Source organism: Lucilia cuprina, chromosome 2 (genome assembly GCF_022045245.1).
Source record: "Lucilia cuprina isolate Lc7/37 chromosome 2, ASM2204524v1, whole genome shotgun sequence".
Lineage (NCBI taxonomy): Eukaryota > Metazoa > Arthropoda > Insecta > Diptera > Calliphoridae > Lucilia > Lucilia cuprina.
In genome coordinates, this window is record NC_060950.1 from 53,507,470 (window position 1) to 53,517,050 (window position 9,581).

The 9,581-nt window shown below is 32.4% G+C and overlaps 4 non-coding genes across 4 annotated transcripts; 3 read left to right on the forward strand and 1 right to left on the reverse strand.

The window, feature by feature from the left end:
• The first annotated feature begins 3,724 nt into the window (after positions 1-3,724).
• LOC111675024 lies at positions 3,725-3,889 on the forward strand. Its single transcript, XR_002762490.2, has one exon. It is a non-coding gene; the product is annotated as a U1 spliceosomal RNA (small nuclear RNA).
• A 1,530-nt stretch (positions 3,890-5,419) lies between these two features.
• Positions 5,420-5,584, forward strand: LOC111675025. The gene has a single exon (XR_002762491.2). It is a non-coding gene; the product is annotated as a U1 spliceosomal RNA (small nuclear RNA).
• A 1,330-nt stretch (positions 5,585-6,914) lies between these two features.
• LOC111675020 lies at positions 6,915-7,079 on the reverse strand. Its single transcript, XR_002762487.2, has one exon. It is a non-coding gene; the product is annotated as a U1 spliceosomal RNA (small nuclear RNA).
• Positions 7,080-9,134: 2,055 nt separating this feature from the next.
• Positions 9,135-9,299, forward strand: LOC111675026. The gene has a single exon (XR_002762492.2). It is a non-coding gene; the product is annotated as a U1 spliceosomal RNA (small nuclear RNA).
• The last annotated feature ends 282 nt before the right edge of the window (positions 9,300-9,581 follow it).

Consider the following 9,581-nt stretch of genomic DNA (forward strand, 5'->3'; position numbering starts at 1 on the left):
TAATCAAATCTAAACGCACATACAACACTCACACTCACTTATTTTATAATGCCTTTTTGCAACCTTGTATGTTTGTGTAATGTAATGTATGTCCATGTATCCTTTAGCCAGGATATTAACCCCCATTTCAACTATTACTTGCTAATCTTATTATTATTATTATTATTACTATTATTAAATTAATTTACAATTATTTTTGTACTACTGTATTTTATTTGTGTAATATTTTTTATTATATATTTTTTGTAATTTGCCGTTATATTAAAGTTTAATTAATTTTTTTTGTAATTTTCTATTCCATTTTGTGCCAATCATTATTAAGCAGAATATTTAGTTTTTTTCTAAATAAAATTATGAATTTTTTATACAACACTTAATTTTTCTAAACAAATTAAAAAATATATAAATTAAAACCGTTTCTTTTAAAATTAATTAAAATATTTTTTTTATATCATTTACATAATTAGAATTTTTATTATCACAAAAAAATGCATTTTATGCAATAACAAATTTGTTAAAAAACAACATGAAAATTTATAGCTTTTCAATTATTAATAATTAAACTTTTTAAATGATAACTGATAAATTGAACTAATGACGAATAAATAAATTTAATAACGACCGAAAATAAATTGTGTTTTTTTTTCTTATAATCTAAAAATGAGTAATTTCGCTTCAAATAACCAATCTTTTGAAATCGATGTCTTCCAATTTTGATGAATTTCCACTAAGCTTGTCACTTCTTTGTACAAGTTTTGCTAGGACCAATAGGTGAAAAGTTACACTTTTTTAATAAAACCCTTTATGTGCAAAATGTCCAACTTATAGCGCTGAAAATTAGTGTTTGGCTAAACACTAATGCTTACCTTGGTACAAATTTCGCCAAATCGATTTTTCAGTTGGGTCACTTTATAAGAAACCTGAATGCTTCGCTGCCCAATCAAAATTAAATAAAAACAACTAAGAGTGTTATATTCGGCTATGCCGAATCTTATATACCCAGCATCAAACATCGTTTGACTCGAATGAAACTCCGAGTCGAATACCATCTATATACTCGTATTTTTAGGCCAGTTATAAGCGTTAAAGTAATTTTCAGAAGGGGACCTTATATATGGGGTTAGGGTCAATTATGGGACGATCCTCATAAAATTTGGTTCATATTAAATTTATTTGTTTCGAATTTTATCGTACACTCGCATTTTTAAGACATTAATGAGCGTTAAAGTCCTTTTGGAAAGGGGACCTTATATGGGAGATAGGGTCAATTATGGACCGATCCTCATAAATTTTTGCATAAGAATCTTACTTATGTCAAATTCCATCGCTATATTCGTATTTTTAAACAAGTTATGACTGTTGCCTTGCCTATAGGAAATATTTGCCTTGCCTATAGGAAATATTTATGTGAAACTCTCTAGCTCTTTCCATGCGGACTCTATCGTGCTTTCAACAGACGGACAGACATAGCTAGATCGTCTTAGAATATACATATATTCTTTTGTGGGTATAATAAGTAAGAAGTTATAGTCGGGCGAGGCTGACCATATAATACCCTACACCTTTATACGAATAAAATGTGATTTAGTTTTCATGATAAAGCTACTTAAGCCATTTATTGTTAATATAACTGGAAATTTAAGTAACATTTTGATGGGTGCATTTTATAGGGTCTGGGGTCAAATGAGGCCCTATAATTATAAAGTTTATGAGGGTCATCAAGGCTAGTATAGAACTTGGTTTTGCAGCTTTTTGTCGAGTATATTGAACGTAATTATGAACTTAAAAGTCATATTTGGAGATCATGTACCAAAAAAATTGCGACCTGTAGTTTGATTACAACATTAGCATGGACGGACAGACGGTGTAGGGTATAAACACACACATTTCTATTGGGGTAAGGATTAATATACGCCAATCCTTTCAAATATTGGTAGTAGTATTAACGTCTACTTCAAAGTTGTTGGTGTAGAATCGTGATATTAGTGTTTATATGTGAATTTTGACCCAAAGGTCCAGTATGAACCGATCCTCGTACTTTTAAGCCTGCAATGACCGTTTAAGCCATTTTATAGAGAGAACCATTTATAAGGATATGATCAATTATGGACCGATACTCATAAAATTCTCAAATTTATATCGAATGCCAATAATCTCTTTACAATCATTTTTAAGGCATTAATGAGCCTTAAAGTAATTTTCTAAAGGGGAGCACAACAGGCTCGATAGAGGCCAAGGTGTATTTCTTCGGATTAGATGTATATACATACTCCTTTCAAACTAAGTCCAATATTGTAGGAAATTCAAAACGTAGCTATGTGGTGTCTCCATTTATGCGAACTAATGTACTAAATTTGAGAAAATTAATAAATTAATGGTATCGAATGGTATTCAGATCCCTACCAGGGATTATAAGACTTGTATAGATTATAAGACTTGTATTTTGTTACTGATCTAATGCGAAATAATATGTCAAATTTTCCATCCGTATTTTCTCTCAATGTATTGCGTTGAGAATATTTCATCCGATCTATTCTACACAATATTATGACAGATCATATTACTTGTGGTATAATGTAAAAGTACCTTTAATAAATGACACATGGGATTTTGTTGAAATACCGAAAGATAGTTTCAAGGTATATTAATTTTATAAGGTAGAGTCATCGGCGAATTCAGAATACCGAGCGAATTGGTTATATTTTTTTTATATGTAGTTTGACATTGTGCCTGCACTTGAAGGCGAATTGGCTGTCAGGGAAAAATGTCAAAAACAGCTGACAAATAAATCAAAGCGAATTTTTATTAAACAAAAAATGTTTATAAATTTGAATCTGTTTGTAATTTAATTTGATGTTTTTAAAAATAAAACTATTTTCGTGTAGTATTATTATTGGTTTTAAAACATAAACGAATTTAACAGCATAAATTTTGTCTTTAATCACAAATTTGACATTAACAAAATTAAAACAAAGTTTGACATTTACAAAATGTAAACAAAGTTTGACATTAATTCTACACCACGGCGAAAAATGAACATAGTAGCAAAAAACGATCAGCTGTTCTGATAACACTACCTTATAATTAATATATCTTGGATAGTTTTATCGATGGTAATAAGAAGTTACCATTGCAAAATGTTATTCACCGAAGAAAATGGCCAAGACTACGATGAGATATTTATTCCCGTAGTCATTATAACAACACTAAGAACTTTACTGACGTTACTTTCACCACGTGAAACTGCATTTTTAATTTTGAACAATCCATACCAAAATGTACATGAAGTAACCATATGATTGTGTAGTACCAGAACAAAGAACTGGTATGTTAATTTTATTCAAGCATATATGGGCTTAAGGTATCAGCTAAATCTGAAATAAGCGAAGAAATCGCTCGTTTACATTTAAAAAGTAGTAAAATGGAATTTAACATTGGATTATACGAATCTTGCAATAGATGTGCGATATATTGACATGTAATGATTTGTACGCTACAACCAACGTATATACATATATAGTTAATAGAGCATTTCTTTTTAAGCAAAGGAATTTTAAACACATTGTTATTTGGTTACCCACCCTTAATCCGTGCACTAAAAACTACATGACGATTTCAGCGCTTGTTTCTCAATTCACAATTTTTCTTCAATTTTATCCTTAACAATTCTCATTTAGTTTGTAACATTTTCCACATAAGTGATGCAGTTTTAGCAACGAAAAGCATACTTACCTGGCGTAGGGGTTACCGTGATCATGAAGGCGGTTCCTCCGGAGTGAGGCTTGATCATTGCACTTACGATCGAGTTGACCTCCGCGATTATTCCTAATGTGAATAACTCGTGCGTGTAATTTTTGTTAGCCGGGAATGGCGTTCGCGCCGTCCCGATTTATTAATAAATTTCAATTAAAAGTATGTATGTTGTTGTGTGTACATTTGTCGTCGTATGAAGTTTCAGAGTCTAGTTCATCATACGATTAAATTATTTTATCCCATTAACTCGGACATATCCAAGTAATTCGGTCATGGAAAAATGATCTACCTATCATGTTGAACCTATCCTCCGTTAGAGCAACTCAATTACAAATTATTTGAGTTATTGTATTAAGAAATTTCATAAAATTCGTCATCATGAACTCACTGGTTTGAAAGTCTGCAGAGTTGATAGAATTAGATCGATGGATAACTCGCTATTCAATCTAAAAAATTAAATGTATACATTACACATGTAATTATTACAAAGGTCTCAATGACTGTCTTAGGGCGAGTTTTTCTGATAAAGATAATCTTTATTCTTTGGTTAAACCTGGTTTAATATATGTTTCGTGTTTTTCAGTTATCAGTAAAGTTACTTATTATCTTAGTTTAACTGAGTGTAATTGGCCAATTAAACTCAAGTTATAAGTGAGAAAACACAATTATCAAAAACAATAAAACAATGATTTCGGAAGAACAAAAACTTAATATTTTAAGTAAATTGCAATTTTATGAATTGTTTTGTTTTATTTAATAATATTTTAAATGTTTATTTAACATTTTTCCAAAATTCTCCATTTTACAAAAGTATTGTTTGCAAAAAAACAGCTGTTCATTGTTTATGTTTTTGAGTGATAAGTTGGCAATACTAACAAAGTTAACTGAACTTAAATCAAAAACAAAACACAATCATCAGTTAAAGTCCGCCTAAATTTCTTCCGAGTTTAATCTAACACCAAGTTAAGCCTAGTTTAACTGAGGAGTAAGAATGACGGACAATAGTTGATCGAGGATTCTTAGATATTTTGAATTTGAAACTATTTAAACATTTTGACTTCCATACTATCGAAAGAAGTATAAAAGCCGATTTTACTCAAAAAACAATATCCAAAAAGTCCAAAAAGTGAATCAACACTTCTCCCTCGTCCCATTTAATAAATATTAGTTACGTGGAATCTTATAAATTTGTGGTTTCATTTACAGCAAATGAAAGATATTTGGAAGGCAAACATATAATATTACGACTTTGTGGCGATATAGATACATTTTGCTAAATTTATATTTTTAAAAAAGTGATTCATGAACGTTTGTTGAACATGATAATCCTGATATTTGTCGTATTCTTAAAACTGATATTATTTTATAGTTATCGGAAACATATTATTCTTCCGGAGTGTTTTTATCAGCCGCATATTTATGTTTATTCGATGTGGCAATGATACACTTCTATTTTAATTAAAATTGTGTTGGAAAAACTGTTCACATGCATATTTTTAACACCCTACAACGCCAAAGTATATTCAACACTCACCCCTATTTGCTGTAATTATTTTCTACCTAAGATGTTATGGAAACATAGAAATACAAAAAAGAAAAACTTTATAATTCTCGTATAGTTCATAATATTTTAAACATAAGTGATGAAGTTTGAGCAACGAAAAGCATACTTACCTGGCGTAGGGGTTACCGTGATCATGAAGGCGGTTCCCCCGGAGTGAGGCTTAATCATTGCACTTACGATCGAGTTGACCTCCGCGATTATTCCTAATGTGAATAACTCGTGCGTGTAATTTTTGTTAGCCGGGAATGGCGTTCGCGCCGTCCCGACATTATTCAATTAATTTCAGTTAAGCATTCAGTGGTTTTACTGTATTTGGAACAAACAAGCCCGCATTGCTAATTCTGCTTCACAAAATTGAGAAATCTTAAATCAAATAAACGAAAGGAACGTTTTCAGAGTAATAATAGTATCTAATGATGGAATTTGCTAAACCATTCTTACCACCTATCCCCCATGCCAACACAATCTTTTTAACATTAGTTTCAAAATAGATTCTTTGAAAATATCTTTGGGATAGGTGGTGTTACAATTACTACTGGAATCGATGAATAAGAACCATAATAACATTGTAAAAAGTTTCTAAAGGATCGTTTTAGAACTAGTGTCAAAAAATTGTATAAATTCTAAATTACATCCATGAATCTCATAATAATATGAGAAAAACTTCCTCAAAGTATTTTATAAACTTAGGTTAGGTTGATAGGAGGATGTATACTACGTAAAATCCGAAGAAATATACCTATTACACTATCGGGTTTGTGCACTTTCCTGGACGTAATTCCAACCAAAATATTATCACTTTCAAGATACCTGGACCTAATTTCGATGAATGCCTGATAGTGGCAAAGAAAGTGCTCGTCAGTTTCACTGTCCTCTCCACATGCTCTACAGTCGTCTGAATACGCAATTCTATATATGTATAGATGTGCTCGTAATCCCTTTGTGCTCATCAAGTTAACTCCCTCGAGCTCCCATCCCTTTAAAACAATTACGCTCGCCCTTTCGTTGCCACCTACTTTCGAGTGGTATGGTACCCAAGGTTAAGGGTTAACAAGGTTAACAACATATAGGTACCAGAGAGAATAATCAGTTAAAACGTTTTTATAATTCTATCACCTGATATTGCCGTAATTGCCTTCTGCTTCTGTTATTGCCCGTACTTCTGCCTGGAAACTTGTGTTATATTAGGCAAACGGTTGTATATTTCTGTTTCTGTAGAACCCAAGGCCCACTTTGTTCACAAATTAAGAACCATCCGTATAGCAACGGATTCCTACTGGTTTTTGCTCCAGTGTTTGACATGATCAAGATATTCTAAATGTGATTAGCGTTCCATCATAAAATGTACTAGGTAATGTATTTGTAAAGATATTAAGATATTTCTTGCAATATGCCGTGGCTATCCAGCGTTTTAATTGGTTATCGAAACGGTCCTGAAAACGAAACTTTATACATTTATACCGAAAAATGTTTTTTTTCGCAAACGTATAAAATATCGGTTTCGGTGCCGATTAAGATGTTGCAGAAAACATATCTTAAGTTGGAGGACTGTACCACGCATTATTCGATTGTTTCTATTTGAAAATAATTAAATAATGTCGGGACGGCGCGAACGCCATTCCCGGCTAACAAAAATTACACGCACGAGTTATTCACATTAGGAATAATCGCGGAGGTCAACTCGATCGTAAGTGCAATGATCAAGCCTCACTCCGAGGGAACCGCCTTCATGATCACGGTAACCCCTACGCCAGGTAAGTATGCTTTTCGCTACACAAATTTCATCTCTTATGTTGGGAAAATTGTAAACTAAATAAGAATTATAAAGGATAGTAGACAAAGGACATTTAAGTATTTTTCATTTAAGAAAAAACATAGGAAACTTTGGGGTTGATAACAGTGACGGCACATTGAATAAGGTTGGCAAACTGAACATAAATTCTAATACCAATTTTTGTTTTTAAAAATTTGCATATTTTAATATAACCAGGGAATACATACATACATACATACATACATACATACATACATACATACATACATACATACATACATACATACATACATACATACATACATTCAATACAATCTACCCAGCAGTTCGACGGGACAATCCCGAACTGACCACTTAACCTACCACTTGTGGTGGCCCCTAGCCACCTGACTACCCAGGTGATTGACCATTTTAACATGGGCTTGTTCTACGAGGAAGTCAATCGTCACTCTACACCCTACAAAGAGACAGTAAAGAGACGATTGCCTCCGCTCTCGCTTACAAAGGGGACACCAAAGTGACGACTGTCTTTCGGAAGTACAAAAAAAAACTACTTTTGAGAATATAATCTCTAGGTTACTTGAGGACAGTAAAAAGACGACTGTCTCCGCTCCCGTTTACAAAGAGGATACTAATGTGACGACTGTCTTCATTCTCGATTACAAAGGGTACATTTGTGACGAATGACCCAAAACATACGAATTACCAGGTGGTTAACTATTAGTGGAAATTACTGTCTTTTTCGTATGCATTGACTCTTTGTCGAACTGCTGGGTGTCTTAAATAACATACGTTTTTAGAAGAGCAAAATAACAGTTTATTTTCGTAGTTTATGAGAGATAAATTTCAAAAATATTTATACCCTACACCACTTTAGTGGGGAGGGTATATTGGGTTTGTGCTGATGTTTGTAACATACAAAAATATTCGTCCTATACCCACCTTAAAGTATACCAATCGGCTTAGAATCATTTTCTGAGTCGATTAAGCTATGTCCGTCCGTCTGGCTGGCTGTCCATGTAAACCTTGTGCGCAAGGTACAGTCCGCAATTTTCAAGATAATTGGATGAAATTTGGCACACACGCTTCTTTTGGCCCAAGGACGAAAGCCTATTGAAAATGGTTAAAATCGGTCCATTATTTCGACTAGTCCCCATACAACCGTACCCCCCAAATAGGGCCTTTTGGCTTATAATTAATTTAAATGATCTATTATGTTAACAAAAAGTCGACAAAAAATCTAGTTTTATAGAACTTTAAATGATACTACCGATTTTTGTAATGATCGGGCTTCATTTGACCCTATCTCCCATACAAACTCCCCTTCAGAAAATGACTTAAAGATCAAAATTCACTTACAAACACTAATAACACTTTTAAATTCTACATAAATAATATCGAAGAAGACTTAACTGCTCCTACCAACATTTTTAAGGATGTTTAAGCCCTCTTAAAAAAATCTCATTTTTGCCAAAAAAAGTAAAAATATTCCGAAATAAAGTAAAAAAAAACAAACCAAATGCTTAATTTTTTTAAATAATCCCCATTTTTAACATACATACTGACTGCTGTAGGGTATCATATGGTCAGCTTCGCCCGACTATACATTCATACTTGTTTTTATTTTAAAATGTTTATATCACGGAAGCGAAATTATTTGCGAAATAGTTTGTCATTAAAATCTAATCTTCATAACAGTTTATACGTTATTGCCTTACTTATAATCAAAGTTAGTCTTTATAATGAATAATTCCATTAGTATATTGAAGTTATTTTGGACATAAATATTCTTATAAATACGATTATAATTCAATCCTTTTAACTTGACATACATAGTTATAACTACTTTTCTCCTAGAACCTCTAAAATTATGTTTCAAACCCAACCCCTAAAATTTCATTTCAAGAATAAACATTTCTCACTGTTTTTTCTTTCTACCTAAATAATAAATAAAAGCAAACATCGTTCCTTAATGTCCTTTATAATTCTCATTTAGTTTGTAATATTTTTAACATAACTGATGAAGTTTGAGCAACGAAAAGCATACTTACCTGGCGTAGGGGTTACCGTGATCATGAAGGCGGTTCCCCCGGAGTGAGGCTTGATCATTGCACTTACGATCGAGTTGACCTCCGCGATTATTCCTAATGTGAATAACTCGTGCGTGTAATTTTTGTTAGCCGGGAATGGCGTTCGCGCCGTCCCGATTCAATAATAAATTTCAACTAATTATATAATTTTGCAGTATGAACTATACCAACAGTAAACTTTTTATTTGGTCATAGCTCCCATATATAGGTCCTCTATAGGTCACTTCACACGGTCACACTTTACGTACAAGAAGTCTAACGAAAAAGTAAAATAAAATTCCATCCGTATGAAAAAATACAAGTAGGAAAGTATAGTCGGGCATGGCCGACCATATAATACCCTACACCATGAGTATATTTTTAAAATTTTTACTTTTTATAAAATTTTTATTTTTTGTAA